This window comes from Apis florea, unplaced genomic scaffold, assembly GCF_048593485.1.
Source record: "Apis florea isolate Af1SG1 unplaced genomic scaffold, ASM4859348v1 contig_3326_pilon, whole genome shotgun sequence".
NCBI classification, from domain to species: Eukaryota; Metazoa; Arthropoda; class Insecta; order Hymenoptera; family Apidae; genus Apis; species Apis florea.
In genome coordinates, this window is record NW_028256739.1 from 125,743 (window position 1) to 146,053 (window position 20,311).

Here is a 20,311-nt window from a genome sequence, read left to right on the forward strand (position 1 = left end):
ACAATCAACTTTTAAACTAGTTTTTGAAACTTTGTTTAACTTTTTAACATAATCTCTAAGAAAAATTTTGTTTCTCGAATAAAAAAGGAAAACAAAAATGATTATCTGCCTATGCCGAATTTATTTTCAAGAGAATTGATTATCCTCGAACTGGCGCGAAACAAAGTACGCGTAACCGTACTTTGTAAGCGTATTTATGGCGTATCGAAAGCGGAGGGGCTGAGCCTCGCGGCATCGTCGAGGCTGGAACGACGAGAAAATCGCGTTACACACGGCGACCGGCCGAAACGAATCATCCGATTTCGTGACGAGGCTAGAAACGAACACCGTGGTCGAACCGTAATCGTCGATCCACGTATACACACGCACGCGAGAAAACGAATGATTTATTAGCGTAAAACAAATAGCGCGTGAAAGAATAATGTTTTTAGCGGGAAAGAGGAAGAGCGAATCGATGATGGAACCGTCGATAGAAGAAATAAAGTTTCGAGGCAAAGCCACGAGAGAGAACGTTCGAGTTGCACGCGAGTAGAAAGCGAAAGGGAGGGCGCGATGAAAAGCAATCTTGTACGTTTGCTTTCCGTGCGAGTCAATGGCAGGGAGAGAGAGAGAGAGAGAGAGAGAGAGAGAGAGAGAGAGAGAGAGAGAGAGAGAGAGAGAGAGAGAGAGAGAGAGAGAGAGAGAAGAGGGGTTCGAGATTAGAGCACAGTGGCCTCGTTAAGCGGCAAGATACCATAATCGAAACGGTATATCGGGGCTACTGTATTCGGTGCAAACACACGTGCACGCGCTATCTCGTTACATTGTTTCGAGCGTACACGTGTTCCACGCGTGGAACCTGGCCCTGCTCCTATTTAAATAGATAGAACGTGGTGAAAAAGGAATAAAACACGTAAAAGGAATCGTTAAAAAGGAATCCCGTGACCCGTCCCCGAAAAGAACTACTTTCGCGGAAAAATGAAAAGTGTGCTGCAACGGATACACGCGCGAGTTTAATCCGCGCACACCGACGAAGCGAGCGAGCTTCCCTTTCCTCCCTCCGCCCTTTCTCTCCTTATATTCTTTACACAAACGTTCCGGTATATCGTTTTTCTATTTTCCTCCGGGTCACCAAGTCGTGTATCCCTTGGCTTCGCTTGCAGCATGAATTAAGCCGGGCACGGGCTGGAAAACGAAGAAAGAAAGGGAGAAAAAAAGCGGGTCATATTTTACATAGCCGAGCTCTAAGCGACGAATTTAAAAGCGGTTCTTCGCGCAAAAAGAAAAAGCTCCAAGAATTTATTCCAAAAGCTGTCCAACGGCTTAAGCCCGACCCGATGACGCCGAGAAATCTCTCGCATCGGAAAGGAATAGACAAATAGGCAACGATTCGTCGAAAATCAGTTTCTCGAAGACGCTTCAAACCTCGATTTGCCGTGTGCATAGATCTTGTTGTTTAACACGATCGTTGTAATTGTCATCGTCGGCCACTTCGGCTCGCGCGACTTCTAACCTAACCATCGACCAGAAGAACGCGTCGAACCGTTCAAGCCCCTTGATGGCGCCGAGTTTGGATGCGCGCCGCCTCTGATTCCAGGCTAAATTCAACGCTCAACATCCGCGGCGAACGACTGCCGGCGAAACAGTTCGGCTAACAAGCAGAGATTTCACACGCGCCTGCACAGACAAACGTGCGAATCCCCTTGTACCGTGTGTGTATACATCGAGGATCGGGGGTGCCGACGATCGCGCTCGTTTCGCGCGACACGTAATTCCAGAATCGGCCGCTCGTTGCCGGAGAGTTATCTTCGCTTGTTATCTCTTCTTTTTCTCGGGAAATTGGTTCGTCTTCGGCTAGAGAAATTGTTCTATTTTCGAAGGGATCGCGTCCGATTCGATCGTTTCAATTCAATTCTCGGCGAGGTGTATAGTAAAACGAGGGAGTTTATTTTCAATCTTGTCTTTCTCTACGAAGATGCAACGAAATGCGAATCTCTCGACCTCACATTTTACAGGTTGCAATCGAAATCGACGAGCATCGAACGCGCGATCCTGCCAGTGGATGCTTCTTGAAAAGAGCGAGGGGCGCGTGCCCGTTAATCCGAATCGATTTTTAATTGCAATTACCGTGTCCGATTCGGGTCTAACGATGCAATTACTTTGTTATTAGTATCGTTATAAACGAATTAACAATTAAATCACAATCAGAGCCGATAGGGAGAAGAGGGGCGCGGATCACCGCGCCTCGTCCACGGAAACGAAACGGGGATCCCCGGCTAATACACTCGTTCGTTTCGGTATTTCAGCCATTACTTTTTAATTATCTCGATCGCGTTCCCGCGTATAAATAACGCTACACGCAAATTGAGAGGCAGCAGGAGGGGCAGCACGAAGAGGGGAGGAGGGATGGCGCAAGTCGAGTAAATAAATTTGTCGAACACTCGTCGCAGTGTGCTCGTTATGGAAAGCATTCGAAGTATGCGGTTCAATGAGGCGAAGAGGGCGCAGGCGGATAAACGATATAACGCTTCGAAAAGCGGTCCCTGTATCCGCGCGTGAACGTGCTTATAATCGCGGCGATTCGTGCTTTTTTTCCTCTCTGCTTTTCTCGACTTCTGTACACGTATGTGTCTCGTTTTATGCCCGGGCACAAATTATCTCCTCTTAAATCGCGCGATTTTAACGAAGCCTTTGCTTTCCGCCAGTGTGTTTAACGATACTAACCGTGTACCACCCGTCTCCTATGTTTGCACACAGCATGTTGGTATTTAACGAGTTACAGAAATGAGAATTTATTTCCCTCTTTCCTTTTCCAAAGTCCGTGCAACTATTCCCGATCGAGTTATAGGGGTTAATTATTTTAATATTCCTTGGGAATTTTATAATAGGTGTAGAGGTGTAGCGCGAGCTTGTCGTTAATCCATACACGCGCTCGAAAGTCACGGAGAAATATAATCGCTCGAAATGCGAATGGGAATGATGGATCGTAATTTTTAAAAAGATATGAATCGAATCCATCGTTGAGAATTGTATCCAAGTGAACATTGAAACCAATCGATAAATCACCAATAATCCATTCGTTAACGTAAAGTTCTTCGTTGCTCTAGAGAGGTATATATATATATTTATCGTGAAAAGGGAGATAAAATTCTTTCTTCCTCTTTTTTTTCTCTTCTTCTTGTTCCGTGCGAAAGGAAGATCAATTGTAAAATCCTCGGCACGATTTATTTCGACGGGAAAAAAATATATCTCCATAAGATGGAGATTCCCACCTGTTACGAGAAATTTACCAATTTATAACCGGCGCAGTTTCGAGTTCACTTTAATTCGTCACGATTGAAATAATTCCAATTTCACGGGCGACATTGACTTCTCGGTTTGCATGGACAATTAAGATCCAGCTGCGAGCGATATTCTCCTCCTCCTCCTTCTCCCGCGTTTCTTCGCGGGACGAATCTTCATTTTAATCTCGAACCGCGCGCCGCTTTCCTTCATTTCCTCTCGCCGCGGATACCCAACCCAACCCCCGTGGTGGTTGATGAATATTACAGTCGAGAAGGGGCCCACCGCCTAATGATCGTGTGGCCAACGGTTAACCCTGGCCACGTGCGAAACGATTCAGATGTGCGTGTACAACGTACACGTGTTTTTCCTCGAGCAATTATTTCTACGGGATGTCGTAGAATTTGTCAATAATCGAAACGATCTTTCCACGTGACACGATGCATCGTGAGAATTAGGGGCGACATTCGTATCTGCAAATTTTTTGAAAAATTTTCTCGTCGTAATTCGTATAATAGTAATAATAATAATAATAATACGTTTTACACCGTTCGATGAATAACCAATTCACGACTATTATATCATTTACTCGATATTGTATCCGATTCTGTTTCACCCGACAAAGCTCGATTACCATTATTATAATTTTAACGATCTAACGGACAATAGTAATTCATCTGTTTAACGCCATTGTTCCCGAGTTTGATCGAGTAATTCTCCGTCAGAAAGTCGTTTCCACGGAGAATAAAGGCTGGCGCGGTTTGTTGTTTCGCTCTCTGGTGAAGGGAGCCACTGTGTTTGTTCTCGAGAATGCATTTACCTGGTTGCAATCATGCACCATTCTCATGCGAGTGCATACCGATTCGTAAATCTTTCGTCCACGAGAAAGAGAGGGAAGGGAGAGAGTGGAGAGTCGAAACGCCCTTAAAGGCCCATCAGTCGTTCGAACAAGTCGTTGCACGCTTCTCTCGTCGTGACTCTCGAGTTCTCTCTCTCAATGGATCCTCCAATGTACGATGCATTTTCTTTGCCCGGTGTCGAGTGCTCCTTCCCCGCCTATCTTCGCAAGGTAATTTCGTGCTCCGAATTGTCAGGTAAACGCGAGCAAACATCGATCAGCCGAAACGTTTTCTTGCGTTTTCCCTCCTCGGCAAGAAACTCGCCCCTCGTAACGAGGAAACTTTAAAGCGAAGTTTCGCGAAAGTATCGCTTCCTCCCGTTCAAAAGATGGCCACTCTGCGTGGCATTAGTCGAGCGAAAAGAAAATGACACGGTTCGAGGGAAAGGGTAACTTTCGAATTTTGAAAGATTTCTTGCATCACTTAAACAATCGATGAAACGAGCGCGATATTGCCTTTTTTTATATATCTCAATACATCACAGATGATCGCTGAATAAACCCTTTTGAATAACTTTTGATTCGAAGACTTTTAAGGAAATTTATCTATACATTTCCATCGGCGAGAAAAATAATCGCATACAATTTTCATCCGCTCCACCGTATCTATATTTCCGTGTGGCAAAGTGTTATATCGGATTTTCGAATAATTCCACGCGTCAGAAGTGAAAAATCGAAGATTTAAGCAGGAATCACGTTGAAATAAATGTGGTTAATTGTTGGAGAGCCGGAGGCGATAGCCGAGCGAGATAAAACTGGGGCGCGCATCGGCGAAAAGGAAAAGTATAACTATCTTCACAAAGGCATCTGCGTTTCCTCCTCGCGATGCCCGGCCGAATGAAGGGTATAAATGACGGACAATTTAATATTTTACCCCTTGGTGGCGCGAGCCCGTTCGTTATCTCCCTGCACACTACTTTCGAGCCGGATGAGAGGCAGATAGGGTGGCGTTACCTCTCGCGACTATAAATACACGTACACACACCAGAAACGGCATAATATAATTATCTAAGTGATATATGGTGCCACTCGTCCATTTCTTAGCCGTAGCATTTGTCATCTAACGCAGATGACACGGCCGATCTGTCGGCTCTGCGATTTACACGCCCTCGACATTTACAGCTTTTGTGTGTGCCCTCGTTAAAAGAAATAATCGTCGTCGAGATTCAACAATACGCGTACAAGGTGCAGAGAGATTGATACCACGCGTGAAAACAATACCAATTAGTTGAATCGATATTTTATACGAGGAGAAGTGCTTACCGATCTTACATATTATTAAAATACTAAATTGTAAGATTTTCGCAATAGAAATAAAAAAAAAAAAAGCGCGACTCTGATACATTTCAAGTATGGAATTTCGCATTTGGACATCGTGAGTAGTGAAAAATGCCGATCGTTCCAACGCGACTTGAAACTAACGCGATTTTTTTTTTTTTTCACCCTCGAGCGCCTCGTGAATAAACATTTTCACGCGCAAACACGCGGCATCCATATACCAAGAAATGAATGGAATTTAGACAGAGAGAGAGAGAGAGAGAGAGAGAGAGAGAGAGAGAGAGAGAGAGAGAGAGAGAGAGAGAAAAGATCGTCGATCTCGAAATCGTTCGCGACGACTTCTTTAATCTCGCGATACGTCACCGCCACGGTCTATTTCGCGAGAATCGATCCTTTATTCAAGAGTCGCGGCCACGAATGGGATCCGTGAATGAAAACACGATCGGTCTCGACACAACGGTCGTGTCTCGTCTTCCTTCTTTTTTTTCTCTCCCTTCTCTCCTCTTTTTTTTTTTTTTATTTCCTTTTTTTATTTCCTCCCCTGTTTCGTCCACTTGTCCGACCGAAAAATGGAGGGTGTTACATCGACGCCTGGATCGATTGCTCCCTCGCATCGCGATATACCGATATTCAATTAATCATTTTAGTTCATAGCGGTGAGGTGAGGTTTCAGCGTGCGACAAAAGCGTGAATCGATGGACACCGGCGGAGCGTGACGGAACGCGGCAGACAATACGTTTTCCATCGATGAAATTTCTCCGAACAAAAGCTAACACGCTCTTTTTTCAGCCGGAGCCAAGCGATTTCAATTTCGAATTAGCAAGTCAAAAGGGGGTCCCGGCTCGGCTCTCATCCACCTCCCTGTCATCAACCAAACACCAATCCTACCGATTGATTATTATATCGTGTTGCGAATTTACACAATTCCCGCCTCTCCATTCGACAGGGATGAGAAGAATTTGCGTGATGCTACTAAGAAATAATCGGAAACAAGATTATTTTTTGATTTAGAAATACGAATTTGGAGGAAGAAAAAAACAAATGGATGTTTCGTATACAGAGAAATGTATAAATTTTGAATTGATGATTAAATTTAACCCTTAAAGTTAATAAATTTATAACCTCTAGATTTATATTTCCTTTATTCCTCCAAATAATTGATATTATATTTCAATTTTGACCGTGCACAATGCAATTATCGTATCCAAAAAAACATCCAAACATCTCAATTTTAATCGCGAAACAATAATTATTTCCATCCTAAGTTGCCATCAAAAAGTTAATAACGAAAAAAAAAGGAAGGAAGGAAGGAAAGATATCGAAAACACAGACGAGCGATGGTTCCCGTCGCCCGAATAATTACGCACGAAAAGCGAAAAAACATGGAGTGACTCAGGACGGTCCCCGAAGCGAAATTAGCAATTCAAAGCGATCCTTTTCGTCGTCTTTCGACCCCTTCCTAATTCTCGCGGATAATATATACCTCCGCCGCGACGAAATCATGGTTTTTGGGACGCGGCTTAATCTCGTCGCCCCTGCCCAAATCACCGGGTATTCCGTCCATCGCGACCGCTCGCGACTCTCCCCGTCCTTCGTAATTTGTAAGTGCGCCTCGCACCACACCCCTCCTCGCCCTATCCCCCTCTCGAGTCGTTCAGCGTGTCTTTCGCCGTTTCCAAATTACAGATCACGCGATCCCTGCTTTCGAGAATTTCCCTTCCTTCCCCCCATTTACCATTCTTTCCGGCTGTCGTTACGTAGGCCGATGCCTATTGGCCGGGAATTTAAAGGCAATTAACGCGCGCCACGGGTGGACCGGATAAGGACACGTGGGCGTGTGCGTGGTTCCTTCTCGTTCTCCAGGCTATACGCGCTGTATAATGAGCTCCCTTTCGATCCTCCTTTTTCGATGCGAGTCGTGTTTTCGATGTTTCGCGAGTCGTGAGCGGATCGTACATGCGTACGTTTCTTGTTAATGGTTTTTGGAGAGTGTTGTATTCGATTTTCGAGGTGGGTTATTTAGTTGAGCGATTATGATCGAATGTATATATATATATATATCGTATATAATATGCGTAAATAAGAAAGAAAAAAAAAAAAGTGAAATTAATGGCACGATATTTAATTAATAAAAAAATTCCATACCGTCGAACGATTTCGAATTGCACAATGGCCTGGAGTTTCGTTCAATCCTCAAACTCGAGGTCCTCTCTAATTATTTTGGACGGAGTTGCCAGAACACATCGGTGGGAATGAAAGTTTTAATAAACGTTATGTACCCGCGTTACCTCATTTGCAACTTGTATCTCGCATCCTACTTTTTTCCCCCTCTCCTCCCGCATCGAGCAAATGAGAATTTTCTTCCGTAATTTCCTGTCAGATATCCTATTATTCCCACAAAAATACGAGATAATGTAATAACGCGATAAAAACTATCTATTTAAATAATTTAATAATGATCGATTACATAATATATTTAAATAATTCTTCTGCAATGCAATTACTATATATATATATATAACTCCACATTTTTTCACATATTTATCCAATTTATTCATTCACGCCTGTTTATATAATCGAATCCGATTCTAAAATCCGAAACGAAGGAACGAAATTCTGGAGAATAGTCGCGTATTTCAACTCTGGAGCAAACTTCGGATTAGTATAATTAGGAGCGGGGCTGTCGATGCCGCCACGATTTCGACTGAAATTAGCCGACCTCTGTCCGATCCGTCGATTGTATCAAACCACCCGCGTTAATCTCGTCGCGTTTCCCTTAATCCTCGTCGAAAATCCTCGTCGATCGGCGTGGAAAGCGAAAGAAAAACCGGGCATACCTGTACGATCGTAATCGCGCAGGTATGCACGGCCGGGTATACGTTCAATTATGCCCTGACACGCCATTGCGCGCGACGGTGCCAAGTATGGTAATACGAGTATGGTAAACGCGTACCAGCGACGTTACGAACGGAAACACGGATGAAACGCGTGATTTGCTCGGTCTTCGGGAAAGGGAAAGGGAAGACGTTCGTGCAGCTCGAGAAAGGGAAGAGCTCACGCTATTGAATTAACATTTATGCTCCGGGACACCTCTCTGTGTCTTCCGCCTTGAATCGTATACCGATTCTAAATAACTTTTTAATTTTATCGTATCCTTCGGATTTTCCACGGTGTTGTGAAATGTAACGTGTTTTTATATATTGTTAATCCGTTAGGTGAGAAAATTCGGATTGTCCGACAGTGAATGATTTTCACTCTCAACGTGGTGTCCATTGACAAACAACTTTCGAAAGTAAGCCTCGTTTTTTATTCTCAAATATATTCTTGGAAATATGCATTGCCAATTGAGATACGGATTACGTAATTTTGGAAAAGCTTACTAATCGAAAATTTTATACGAGTTTTATTTTGGTTGAAAATAAAGTTAAAAATAAAAAAGGAACATAACAGTTATCGTGTTCTTATTTAAAGAGAAAATTTGTAAATTCGTATGCGAGTAAGACACGAAATAACTTTGACGTGTTCCCTATTAATTATACACATAAGTACTTACACACATATGTATAATTTCCAGGGTATTTTGGAAGTGAAATAGTTAAATCGAGAATATCATCATTGTTTAAAGGGGTTAAGGTCGGTTCTAAAATTAAACTGGGTGAATGCGAAAGAGGCAAGGTACACGCTATTCCGGAATCTTATTAATCCTTAAATTTATTCCACCCTCGAGAAAGAGCGGGCGTAAGAGCGTAGTTCTGCATTTTGTCACACACTCGTGAGACCTACCGCATTGAAACGCAATAAACTGGGGCTCCATGCACTTGACTCTCTGCCGAGTGACGGAAGCATTATTTGAAAAGATTTAATATTTAAAAAGGAAGTTGTAGATCAAGAGTTAGGAGAAAAAGAAATAAAGAGGAGGATATCTAAATTTCCATATACCAAACTCTTTTCCTCCAAACTTTTTAAATCCTTAAGGGATTAAAGTAGTTTATAAATAAATGAAATTGTTGCGGAAATAGAATAGGAATAAAAACTTTGCAAATTCTCAAAAAATATAGATTCTAGCCCCGCATATTGCAAAAAACGAAAGATTACTCGACCATCCAATTAAGATATTCGAAAAGGGAATTCGACAAGTTAGATATCCGCAACAAATAAAAATAACAAAAATGAATACTCTACCTAGCGAGGTGGGAATAGTGACATCGCAGGATTAATATTCAAATAAAAGTTATCGATGCCAGGAGCTCGTAATTCAGGGGAAAGAAACGCAACAACGCTCGTTCCGTGCATTAACACCGGGACTCTTAATTTATTAGCCGTATAAAATAAAGTCAGATCGATACGAGGCGCGAAATCTACGCGAGAAATATACGAGATCGTATCGCGTGCGCTCGCAAAACGAGAATTCGCGTGAGCGGTTTGTACGAGAGAGAGAGAGAGAGAGAGAGAGAGAGAGAGAGAGAGAGAGAGAGAGAGAGAGAGAGAGAGAAGCGTTCCTGCACACCCGATATCGACCTTTAACGTCGCCTTATCTGTTATCCGCGATTTAGACGGTGACCTAACGATTCAACTTCTTCGAAGCCCACGCGGCTACGTGTTTAACGTCATTATCGAGTTTCGTCTTTGAGTATACGCGTGATAACTGCACGAGGAAATGAAAATTGGGATTGGCAAGCGAAGAGAGAGGCAATCACGAATAATCGAAGTTGAATAACTATTGCGATTGTGATACGATTCTACAATTTCTTCAAATTACCTCTCTTTAATTTACACCAATGAAAGATTCCTCTTCCTCTCTTCTTTTCAACGTATCATTTAATATCTCTATACACATACCGATTCCGTAAAAAATTTCGGATTAAACAGCAGCATCCAACATCTCGCGAATTGCACGAGTGCATGGAAAAAGTACTCGTGGATAGAAGAGAATCGCGGTAGCCAATTCTGTGGAAAGGCACGCAACAACAACGCAGAATCGCGTTTCTCTCCGCGTGATTTCTATGCAAATGCGGCGGCGAGCGGAAGGCTGCCCCCTCGGCAAAATGAAAAAGGAAAGGTGGGAAAGGGGTGGAAACGTTGTTGTTGGCCGGGACAAACGAAGAGCTTGGGGAAGAAGGACTTAAAGGAGATAGCCGGTAAAGATCTTGGCGCAGGACAAGCGAATAATGTATAGCCGTGGTGGCGGTATCCGGCTGCGCCATCTCCGCTCTCTCCGCGCCGCGACAATCTTTTCTCACTTTGGCGAAGAAGCCATCTTTCAACTTATGGAAATTCTCTCGACCCGGGATCCCAAAACTTTCCAACTGCCGCCGCTGTTCCCGATGTCCTTGCTAACGCGTTGCTACACGGGGTATACGTATCGAGACAGGAGGACGACGAGGAGGGAGGAAGGGGCGAAGCCGATCCTTCTTTTTCTTTGCAAATCTCTTTTACAGGGTTTTAGATCGGTGACGTAACGGTGGGGGGAGATGTTGCAAAAGAGGACATTTGTGTTCTCTGAGGAAGTTTGCGCTCTGGATCTGAACCGTTTCTCGAATAAACGAAATATCATCGCGTCGTTATCTTATACGTCTTCTATAAAATATCGTTGGCCAAGATATCGTGCAGATAATAGATTATCTTAACGTGCATGCGAATTCCACTTGCCGATCGTGCAATTAATTTAACGAGGAACACTATTGCGTAAACAATAATTAATTAATTGTCGATGCGTTGATTAGTTATCGTTAAAATAGTTTCGTTAATTTCTATTATTAATTGTTAGTTGATTTTCGAATGAACGATCGTTTCGATATCTATCAAAAGGCGATCGATAATTCGTAGGAAAGTAATTCCGCCACACTGATAAATCGAGATTTCTCGTTCGTAAAAGTAACGCAAATTCCCCGCGCCCCCTTTTTTCATTTATTAATGAAACCAAAATGAACGATCTTCCTGCCAAGCAAGCAAGATCTTTTTACGCTTTAAAATCACAGTGATCCAACTGATTTTCCGTAATTTTTGCCAACACCGATTCTCTTTTGCATTCAAAGCATTTTCGATGCGAAACGCCGCCGGTCACGAAAAAGCTGGATAAAGGTACGGAGTGGAAACAGATTGCGCGGAGGGAGAAAAAAAAAAAAAAAAATTTGATATGAACGACGAGACCCTCGCGTTACCCATGCAACGCAGTGTGAACAAACATTAAAAAAAAAAGAAAAAAGAAAGGTAAAAAAAAAAAATATATATCTCTCTTTTGAACCGTTCTGAATTAATAGAACGTTGATACGAAAAGAAAAAGAGATATCAAAAAACGAAACTCCACTGGACGTCATTTCCATATATCGTTCGGGTGTATAATTCCTCGAACTTGAAATTAATATTTTAAAAACACGTTAAAACATCGCGCATCACGTTTCTCTACGTTTTCCATTCGGCAAGATGGCGAACGAAAATCTCGTTCCCTTTCATAAAAGCGATATATATCCCTCCCTTTTATGCCGCACATGTGTACCGTCACGTAACCGTCAAGATTATAGCATAAAAACCGAACCGGTGCGCCTTTTATTTCTCATCATTTTCGCGTGATATTTTTTTTTTTTTATCGCGAATCCACCTCTTCTAGCTTCGTATAAATAGAGAGGTCGAGGATGATATCTTCGCTCAGAGATTTACAGACATCCGTGATATCGCGACGAGTGGAAGGAGTTTCCAGCGACCAATGGACCCCGTGAAAAGAGTTTCATTCAAACTTTTCTTATTTTCGACTACGGATCCGCTACACGACAATGCTCTTAAATTCTCGGTCTTGCTCGATATGGCCATTATACTTGGGGCGTTTTATAAGAACCGTTTGACCGGTAACCGTGGAAATTAGGTCATTCGTGCTTCGTCTTCGTCTTCGGCGAATATCGAGAGGTGTGTAAATTTCGAAGCTTCATTACGAAGTTTCGTAAAAGTTTCGGTTATAGGAGCGTCGTGGAGATTGTATTATAAAATTGTATCGCGGCTTATGAAATTTAGAGGGAGCTTGATTAACCGGTTTAATAATAATAGATCTAATCAAACTCGTAAAAATAAACCGGATTTTATACTTCCCGTTTTTTTTTTTCCAACTTCTATAAAAAAATATGCGAATGTTTGACCGATCAGATTGAAGAAAAGTCAAGTGTTAATTTTGGCAGCAGAAATTTTACGATTTAATACGTCATTTTTATATATAATTTTTATTTTACATATAAAAATAAAATGAATTTCTTGTATACTACGATAGACCATCTTTCGACAATATAATTACAGTCAAACAAATCTATTCGCATATTTCATTTTATTAATTTTGCACTTGCGAATGCTCTGTCACGCGATCGTTCGTGTCTTACGACTCCTTTTTTTTTTACGAAAGGAACCCTTGTTAATCGAGATCATTGATAATCGTGATTCGGTTAATCAAATCCCTAACAGTTGTAAATTAAAATAGGATGTTTTGTATATTTAAGCGAGATTGTAAAATTAAAACGTGTTATTTCCATAATCTCTAAAATCTATGAATTATCGCGAATGTTGAGAAGAGTTTCGAAGGATTCGCGAAGCTACAATGAAAATTTAAAAGTTCGCAAATTTATCTACACACGTTGTTCGAAATACGGATTCGAAATACGCCACGAGATGAATCGAGGTCCCGGAATTCGGAATCACAGTTTTTAAAAGTTTTCTCGACTGTTACGAAATTTCGTTCTGGTCACGCGGTTCACACAAAGCGAAACGGAGTATTTTCCACGGTATCAAGATAAACATTCGCGGGCGCAGTTGTTGCTTAGAAGAGCTTGATTGTGGAAATTCGAATTGCAAAAAACGGGAGAATATTGCCGGAACGTCGAACGGGTTCTATATTGCGTACGCAATCGAAAACTCTATATACACGCAAGTTAAGCGTTCGAATTCGTGAATAGTAAATTTTGAGAAAGCATTCTAACAATCAAACTCTTAGAATTGCGAGAAATCTTTTCGAAACGAAAACCCGATACGCGAAATTTAGAAATTAAACGTGAAATATCAATTTATTTGAGAGTTAAAGTAATACAAATCATTTATTTATAGATAAAAAAAAACTACAGCAACTTGAAATTGTATATAATTAATGAATTTTTAATATATAACCTTCTATAAGTTTTATTTTTGAAAAAAAATAATGTCTTGAAATTTTTGATGTAATAAATTTTGCAATGAGAAATTATGGATTAGAATTAAAAATGAAATATATATGAATACGTGATTTCAAAGTAACACGACCATTACAGAAGATTAACATATAAATGTGTTTTCAATTATTTTATTTAAAAAAATGTAGTAAATACATATTCTTGAGTTAATGTAGATTTCATCCTTCCGTCTCCTTTTTTTTCTCTCTCCGTTTCAATTTACCAACCACGATCGAATTGATTTTTATAACATATTTTCCAATTATGCAATATTGATCTTTTAAAAAGACGAAAACAACGTATGTTCGCGAAAAGAAATACACGGAGGAGACGTAGAAGAATGTTGGCGGACATAAATATTGAACGTGTAAGCCGATAAAACAGATTGACAAGTTGACGAATGTGAATGAGATCGATCTTTTTTGATTTCGTGGCTCTACGATCGAACGAAACGAATTAAATATTCGTATCTTCGTTCATATTTTTATCATAACCGATGACGATTCGAAAACGAACGAAACATATTAGAATAATTATATTATTTTATCAAATTTTTACGTTTGTCTTTTTACTAATAATAAAATATCTTGAAAAAGATATTTATTATTTAAAAAGAAATATAATATTAACTTCTTTTCTACGTAATCGTAACTTTAATGTAATGATTTGATCGCAAATCGTCACTCGATCGATTCCAATCTTTTACGTACGTATCGAGATAAAGCGACTTTCTCGATAATCTACATAGGGTAGCCATCTTTTCCTCTTTTACGACTTTTTTTGGCGCGTAAATGTCGCTCACTCGATGCGTGATAACATCTATGGTCAAAGCTTCAGACGATCAAGCAAAGAGCATAGATAAAAGGGAACGCGAGAAGATACGATTGACTATCTCTAAAGGGTTTTCTATTCCGAAGCAAACAGTATAAAGCATTGCATTCGAGACGTAAGTGGACGACCGATCGACATCGATGTTGTCAAAGAGATTTTTCTGCAAAGATCTCTCGAACTATTTCTACAGTGTAGCGATCTTATCGGCCGCGGGACGGAGTAAAGTTAGGCGCAAGTGTGCCCAGTTGACGACCACACAAAAAACGAAGCAAAGATGGAAGCGAAGAAAGAATCGAAAAAAGAAATGGATAAAACTTACCACTCGGTGAACGAAGTACTCTGAAGTTGCTGCCAGTTTTAATAGTCGAGCTCCTCGAGAGAAGTACAAGTGGCAGGAAGAATCTTAGCAAGGTATCTTGACCGGTAAAAAAAAGGATAAAAAGAAAATTCTTCTCTTCTTTTTCACTTTTCGCCTTGTTTACACACTTCTGTCACTCTCACTCTCACTAAATCACGAACGAAAAACCGTTTGAGCGTGGTCCGAATCTCACCGTTTACCCGACTGAATCAACGACAAACTGCGCACAATAACGGTAAGAGCACGACGAACGTTCAGTTTTAAAGTTTACACTAAATTGCCCGCAGGGGAAATTTTTCTATCACTGTTCCAAGAAAGCCTTCGTTTTTTGTTTGTTTATTATCTACGTTCGTATTCGTGTAACCGATGCTTCCGTCTCGTAAATACGTCCACGACACGACAGTTTTGTATACGCTGTCACGGTTATATTAGTTTATCGGTGGGGATCAGTTACACTTATGACTCACGTTGTACAATTTCGTCACACGCGATTAACTTCACTGCAGTCCGAACGATATGTTCGCATGCTTTCGAGAATTTCGTTCACCAAGTAAAAAATCACTCTTCTCTCTTCCAAATTAACACGCTGATGGGGAACACGTTGCCCCCCGTGTCAAATTGTACGAAAATCGAGTCGAAAATTTTCGAACCACCGTCCGATAACTAACGTACGACATACAATACGAAACGGCGCGCGAGTCGACCGTACGGTACGGCGCTCGCCTGTAAACTAAACACCCGTCGCGACCTGAGGCCGGGACCCGACTGGTTTCTGCTAGGGAATCTCCCCACTCCTCGCCACTCTTCTCGCGCGACCCTAGGCACACCAACCCCTTGTCCAGCTTTCTCTCTCTCTCTCTCTCTCTCTCTCTCTCTACACCTCCCTCGCACCTCTTTCACTCTCATACCCCCTCGTCGTCCTTTTGCCCTTACTCTCACCCTACCACGCTTCATTTCTTTTTCTCTCTCCCTCCATCCGTCCTTTTCCTCACTATTCCACGTTCCAACTGCCTAACGCCGACCCTTCACGTACGACCGAACGACCACCCGTTTCTTCGGTATATACCCTCGTACCTCTTCCTCAATACTTCTTTCTTCATCTTTCTCCCGTTCTCTCGCTCTTGCGCTCCATCTCTCTGTCTCTCTCTCTCCCTCTCTTTCGTCCTTCCCCTCCTCCCACGCTGCATCTTTCTTTCCCGTCCCGCGTTTCTCACTTTTTCCCGACACCGCGTCTTAGCTCCACTCTTTTCCAAGGACTTTCCGGATCTCGTTCCCGTCAGTCGCCGCTCTTTCAGAAATATTTCGGCGCTGCTACAACCCGCCGCGCATGTACACGCGACTCGACTCGAACTCGGTCCGCTTTTCCAACGAGCGGCCAATCCCCGTGGCACACGCCCGCCACTTTCCAGTCCTTCCATTCTTCTAAGATCTGAAAAAGAATAATAGGTGAAGAGGTGGTAGGTGGTGGAGCAGGAAGCGGAGGGTGAGAGAAAAAGGAAGTATGGTGGAGCAGGAGTATGGATCTTTTTATCATAGCTCGCGAAGGATGGATTTCCAGCAGACAAGTGCAGGCAGCCCGGAGAGTGTTTTGACTTCTTTGTGTTTTCGGGATCGATGGCTCGCATATAGGATGTTCATAGGACTCGGGTATGGTCGGGTGGCTCCCTTCCTCGAAATCGTTTCGTTCCGTTTAAAACTCGGTAATGAAATAGGTGAAATAGGGTCGGGCAGGAAATCACGGAGCGCCGATTAAAAATAACGGGAAATTTCGCGAATCACGAAGACACTTTTTACCTCGAAACAGTAGTGCTCGTACGAGTGGTGCATGGCCGCGTTTGAAAAGTAATTAACGTTTGACAAAACTGTGTTTCAATTTGTGCCGCTGCCCGTTTTAAGTCTGTGTTAAATTGCGATACGATTAAATTCGACGGTGGAAATAAAGTTCGCTTAATTCGTTATACATTACCTTAACATTCGTTATCTTTTTTCTCCTATTTTTTTTTCCTCTTTCTTTTTTTTTTTTTTTTTTTTTTAGACATAGCAACCAGCGAAACATTTTCACTCGCGACATTTATAATATTCGTCAAATGTTACACGTCTCCTTAAATCTCATCGACGCGTAATATAAAATAACTTCTCGTCTCACCGAGCATCGTGATGATCAAAGATAAAACAGTGTTCTCGTTGGTTGAAAGCGAAAAGTTACACGAGAAAAAAAAAAAAAAAGGAAGTTATCCTGTAAAAATGTTTCGACAACACGTGTATTTAAGGATGGAGCACAAAAAACGATGGTATTTTCACCATCCCGTCCGGAATATTAAATTTCAACGATGAATCAGAACATACGAATTCGATAAAAATGTTTTGCGAATTCTTTTCGAAGTTAAATAAAATCTGCCTCTCCGTAAATACAATGGATACAATGGGCATTCAAGCTTCAACAATATTTCCAATACGCTTATGTATGTTTAGAAAACAACGCATGGAACTGCAAACGATAACGATGTTTCTGTATTTCTTTCTTAAAGAAATTTCGATATGTATTACAGACAATTCTTTGCTAAAAAAAAAAAAAAAAAAAAAAAAAAAAGAGGAAAAGAAAAATTACGATATTTCTCAAAAGAATTTCTCTCTTAAAAAAAATTTTTCCATATTTATCACGAAATATCAACGCAAGATCAAATAATTATTTTCCAATTTTCTTTCTTCTTTTCTTTTTTTCTTTTTTTTTTTTTTTTTTCTAATAAGAGAAAAGAAAAAAATGGAACGAAACGTTTGATATCCTCGATTCGAAAATAAGAATGGGCGTCGAGTAATTCAATGAGATATTCATTGTCAACCGGCAATGAGCTCAATTATTTCGTGCACGGCTAACTTTACGCTTTTCAACAGGATATATTCTTTTAATACAGCCGAGGACGAATATAATTACATCCCTGGGAGCCACTTCGCCGTGGAACTTGCTATTTCCACAGCGCAAATGAGCTTTTATCCTCCCCGCGAAGCGCAATTCCACCTTAATCCGTGTCTCGTTCAAATTTGAATATCGCGAAACGTAACAAGTTCTTTTGTCGGGCCCCAACCCTGTATTAGATTCGCATCAGAAAATGTGTAGCCAGCAATTTAACAGGGGCTGGTGTAACCGTCACCGTTTTCAGTGATCCTTCCCCCGTTTCAAATGTAGCACACGGCAAACGCATAAACTTAATGCGCGCATCGGGTTGGTTTAGCTCTCATGCTCCGTGAGGTTTCGCTAATCTTCACCGTGTGATACCCGCATCACACGAGCCAGGCAATTAACTGGCTGGATATGTATGCAGATCCGTTTATTTCGAGACGAGATAGGTTGTAAGAATAAATCTGAATCGCGCGCTCATGATTGCACGCGTTCTTGCGAGGTAACACGGTTTTCTGCGTAAACGTTGACAGTAGCATCGTTGATATAATAGGCTGTTCACGCCGCTTTTCTTTTTTATAATTTTTTATTTTATTATTTCATTGCGACATTTTCGATGGTATTGTTTCAAAACTAGAAAACTATTGTTTTTATTTTTACCATTTATATAAACTACTTTCAAACTATTGTTTGTAACTTTACTATTATTTTATAATATCGAGTTACGTCAAGATTCATCAAGATTCGTGGAGATTTTTATTTAACTTTCTAATAAACAATCTATTTCGATGATTTTATTTGTTTATTATTACATCATTTTTGATCTGTCATTATTATTTTAGTAGTTATTTTTAAAAGCTGGTTATAAATTTTACGGGACATCTTTCTCGAATTATTTTAAAATTCTTCTGTCAAAAATATATTAATATCGAGTGAAATTTAAAACGAAAAAAAAAAAAAACAACGACATTGTTAGCTGTTGTTTAGCAGAATATTCGTACGTTCTCCGACAAAATAGCATTTGTCGTTTGCTTCAGGCGTCTCTTGAACGAACCAAGTTTCATGCTTCCGTGAGCGGAAAAGGAAGCACATAAAATTTAATTCTATCCCCTAGGTTAAACGTAGTCCCTCTCGAAAATTAGATTTTTTAATGAAAGTTCATTCGCTCTTGAACCCTTAATCCTTAGTAGCCAAGGATTAAATTCCTGTCTGACTCGGTGGGGGCTACTTACGCTTTCCCAAAGCCTTCGAAACAATTTACGATATGAAAGTCGATATAATATAGGGTGTACGCTTCGCCATATCGAAAATTTGTCGTTAAACCAAATTACAATTATCTGGTACATAGGTAGAACGGGAGAGAAGGGGGAGAAGTAATTAACGTTCAATTCGCCGTGTAATATGACGATAATAATTGGTCGCAATTTATTATACGGGACCTATAAATTAAAAATTGAAATTACGCCACAATTGTGAATTCCATTTGATGTGTCACCCACTAATGCACCGGAAATTCGTGATATACGGAGACAGGGAGGTCATCATTCGGAATGAACACGTTGTATTAAATTTTTAATCAGACCATAACAAATTAAATTCACTGTGTCATAATGGTATGATATAATTATGATTCGGCTAATTAATCATGCATGTTTGGTACAGGGAGCCGATATTTGCAACTAATTAAAATAAGAATAATAATAAAACGCCGATTAATTATTCATATCGTGAACACTACGCGAAGATATCTATTTTATTACCTATATATATATATATGTATCTGGAAAATTTGTCATATCTCGGTCGAGGTCGGAAAACGTGTTATATATAGTTCTATTAGAAAGGAAATTATTTTGCTAACGACCGTTCAGTGTCAGGCATTAAATCATCCTATTGCCGAGGAAAAGCAATTTAGACGAGGTACAATATTTTGAAGTCCTCGAGGAAACTCGGAAATCCCATTTCAACGGCAATGAGCTCGTTCAACGGGTCCTGTATTAACGAATAAATTGCGAATGACGTATTGCCAGTAAAGTAATTCCATAGAATTTATCTGTTTACGACGCCTGACACAATGGCCTATGCTGTACCGAACCAAATTGCTCCTCTGTTTCCTCCCTTCCTTCCTTCCTTCCTTCCTTCCTTGTTTCCTTCCTTCCTCGGACCTTGAATCCTTGAAACCTCACCCACGTGTCGATGATCGTAAATTCTTTTCTACTTATTGCAATTCTTCTACTTTCGCTTTTACGGTGTGACAGTAGAATTACGAAGGCGTTGTCGAGTGTCGTAAAACCAAAGCAATAATCGTAATTTACGTCTGTTCCATAACTCGTGATTTATGACACTTTAAGGATTTTCATAAGCCACAAATAGGTATCGGTGCATCAATCGATTGGGATCACGCGTGCCAGCTTTTGAATATAGTAACATTGGAATCCGGTTTTATCGAGGCGAGATATATTCGCGTGTAAAATACAAGGACTCTTCCGTAGAAAGACTTGGAATTTTATTATATAACTTAATCAGCGTTCTTTCTATCGCGCTATACGTCAAGTTTAAAATATATTCAATTATATGTAAGATAAGAAACAAATCGATCCACATTAAAA

The 20,311-nt window shown here is 40.8% G+C and overlaps 1 protein-coding gene and 1 long non-coding RNA gene across 2 annotated transcripts in view; one reads left to right on the forward strand and one right to left on the reverse strand.

Annotated features, from left to right (window-relative positions):
• Positions 1–15,573, reverse strand: part of LOC147657042 (MOXD1 homolog 2-like) — a 129,260-nt gene extending 113,687 nt beyond the window's left edge. The window contains exon 1 of the mRNA XM_086911684.1: positions 14,768–15,573. The gene's annotated coding sequence lies outside the window, so the exon portion shown is untranslated. The remainder of the gene's footprint in view (positions 1–14,767) is intronic.
• Positions 14,712–20,311, forward strand: part of LOC147657043 (uncharacterized) — an 84,006-nt gene continuing 78,406 nt past the window's right edge. The window contains exon 1 of the long non-coding RNA XR_015293204.1: positions 14,712–14,859. This is a non-coding gene — a long non-coding RNA (uncharacterized LOC147657043). The remainder of the gene's footprint in view (positions 14,860–20,311) is intronic.